Source organism: Copadichromis virginalis, unplaced genomic scaffold, assembly GCF_057382275.1.
Source record: "Copadichromis virginalis isolate Kocher_CV1m ecotype Utaka unplaced genomic scaffold, C_Virginalis_male_GT1.1 unmapped_scaffold_1, whole genome shotgun sequence".
Classification (NCBI taxonomy): Eukaryota; Metazoa; Chordata; class Actinopteri; order Cichliformes; family Cichlidae; genus Copadichromis; species Copadichromis virginalis.
In genome coordinates this window covers 1,928,335-1,931,357 of record NW_028188589.1, presented here as the reverse complement: position 1 = coordinate 1,931,357, position 3,023 = coordinate 1,928,335, and the positions used below count along the sequence as shown (strand labels likewise).

The window sequence follows — 3,023 nt, the reverse complement described above, 5'->3', positions numbered from 1 at the left end:
CCACAATAAATAGCAACAGCATGCATGTGGTGTGTGTGTGGTTGTCTGCCTCTTATAACTCCAGTGATTTTCCTGTAGTTTGAAATCTTATGCGGTGTTGACACAATAATTTGTTGTAAACCAGGAAATTCCCAACTGTGGTAGAAAGCACAGCTTAGCCTTAGCAAATGTTCAAAGAAAAGTCGTCACTTCCTGATTTCTGCTTCACTGATAAATATTGTCACACTGGGGTTTTTGCAAATGATATCAGTGAGCACTGTGTGGCAGCTGGAGTCAGACAACTGAAGCTCCCACAATCAAGACCACAAACAGCTTTCAAAGGAGATTTGAAGCTTTTCTGGCAGCAAGCTTCATGATTTATGGGACTGGAACTGGAACAGAAACTACCTGATCACCAATGGTGAGCTGGCATGGAATTATTTTTATGACATTTTATCAAAGTTATAAATAAGCATGCCCATTAACACATAGTGAGTGAGCATGTTGTCTTCCCACGCAGTGAACAGCGGACGCTAATGTTTTTGTCACTTTTTACAGAGTCAAACTCAAAGTAAGGTCAGTGCTTCCACGCTTTAAACGCTGCACGCTCACACTCTCTCCACACTCGATAGATTATCCATTGTTCATCTGCACACAGCTGCGGTTTTAGTAACGCAGTAACGCAGCGTGCTTACGGGAAAGTAACAGTAATCTAATTACCTTTTTTGCAATAGTAATCCCTCACTTTACTCGTTTCTTGAAAAAAGTAATCGGATTACTGCCCATCTCTGGTTGGAGCTGTGCACTTGTGGGTTCCACCTTGTGTACACGTTTATCTTTGCTGTGTGTACTTGTACCTCTGAGTGGAAGCTGAACTCTTGAGTTCGAGTATCGAAGCATCAGCTGTGACGTTAAAGTCCAAACAGCTCGTTCATTTGACGTGCAAATGAACGAAGGTAACGCCGTTTTCATGTGGATGTGTCACTGAGACACTTTCCACATCCACAGCTCACAAAATGGGAAAACTATAGAAGTATAACAATGAAGAAGTTACTATGTTACGGGTCCCAAGGATGAAGACCTCGATGACAAATATGTTACCTGTAAAAGCAGGTGAAGAGCAGAGTAAGGAAGACACGATGCGTCTCTGCTTTCCTCCAGAACGTGTCTGAGTCTGATTTATTTCACACAAATAAATGCTATAAAACACTAAACATGAGCTTTCAATATACTGTTCAGCTGGTTCCTCATTCACATCAATGACATTTACTTATTTCACAACATCAGTGAAATATACTCTTTTTAACTGGTTCAGTTTCTCAAGTTCACACTTCTTTCCATAACAGCTACATCCTTTTATCATATCAATAAACACATCACATTGTCTTCTGCAGTGTCTTACTGGCTAAACAGTTCTATTCAATAACAGCATTGGTAAATACATTACATTTGTTCCCTCCAGTAATTTACTGGCAAAATCACTATTTAGTGCATCATGAAACACAGCTTGTTGAATCAACCCATGAATGCCTCTGTTAGCTACACAGAGTTGCTCAGAGTGCTTGTGTTACACTAGCTAATCTACTCAGTCACTTTAACAGAACTATTAACATTCACATCTCACAGAACTGATTTGATTGGAGCATTACAACACGTTTGCACAGAGCATAGGAGCGCACTGACTCTGCTTCACGAGCGCTCCACCTAACGAGCGGGCTCGCGGTGCGGTCGCGCGGGACACTCCTCTGGTTTTCTCCCGTGTTTACATATAAATAACTTTGGCGGACCGCCTTAACTCTCCCATTCACATTAACGTGGGTAACCATGGTGACAATAAACAACATTTTCGGTGCGAGCACCGTGTACCGACCTGTAAAAGCAGGTGAAGAGCAGAGTAAGGAAGACACGATGTGTCTCTGCTTTCCTCCAGAACGTGTCTGAGGAAGCAGCGGAAGGTGGGCTCCACTTACTGCTCCCCGAAACCCCGGAGCAAGCACCAAAGTTCCGCCCTCACTGCTTTCTAACATAAAATGAATCCCTGTTACATGGATTTTCTATCCTCTTAAAGAAACTGAAAATAAATACATATAGCAATGAAAAATGTCCCGTTACATGAGTGTTTTACACAAAATAATATTCATGTGGTCATTCCCTCACAGGAGTGCCACAACTACACTGCTGTTTTGACAGAGACACAGTGTGTTTATCTAACTTGGCTGAAGCCAAAGTTCTCCAGACAAATTCAGTCTGTTTCTGCCAAGTGTGAACTCACTGGATGAGCGCCAGATACACAGAATCAAAAAGGGATAAATTACTTTTCTTATGTCATGTTCCCGTCACAAACTGGCTCAAGGAGAGGGGAAGCAGGAGTCCACAGATGAAATGTTCCTATAAATAAAGTGGAATTTATTCAAACTTTACCAAAACTTCAACACATCAAATACAAGCAGTTCAGCAGGGAGTGGATGTGTGTTGCATGTGCCAGGTGGATGCAGAGAGAGGCCAGGGCCACGTTCAAACCTGAACACGCTGCACAGTGTTTTCTTCCATTTGTTAGGGATGAATGAAATGCTTCCTTGAAAGGATGTGTGCAGTCACCAGTGGGCGTGGAAGCATGTGCGCCCTCATTTGGTGGGTGTGCAAGAAAAGTCATCCTGTCACACAGCAATGCCTACATAAATCACACCACTCTGCTTAAAATAATAATGTTTAGTGAAGCAGGTGAAGCAAAGGGCTGCTTTTAATAGGCTGGGAGACCCAGGTGTGCTGCTTTAGCTGCTGAGCCTCTTATGACAGAACAGCGGAGAGTGGTAAGAAGGGAGGAGGGGGTCTGGCTGTGTTTGTGAACGATAGATGGTGTAACTCTGGGCATTTCTCTATCAAAGAGACGCTACGCTGTAAGGACATTGAGCTGCTAGCGGTTAGCATGAGACCGTACTATCTACCACGAGAGTTTACACACGTGATTATGATAGCTGTGTATGTCCCGCCCTCTGCTAACGCTGCAGCAGCCTGTGAGGTCCTGCACACTGTAACCAGCAGAC

The 3,023-nt window shown here is 43.3% G+C and overlaps 1 long non-coding RNA gene across 1 annotated transcript in view; it reads right to left on the bottom strand.

Moving 5' to 3' along the window:
• The window catches only part of LOC146679506 (uncharacterized), a 17,160-nt gene extending 16,020 nt beyond the window's left edge, over positions 1–1,140 (bottom strand). The window contains exon 1 of the long non-coding RNA XR_014918651.1: positions 1,081–1,140. This is a non-coding gene — a long non-coding RNA (uncharacterized LOC146679506). The remainder of the gene's footprint in view (positions 1–1,080) is intronic.
• Between the last annotated feature and the right edge of the window lie 1,883 nt (positions 1,141–3,023).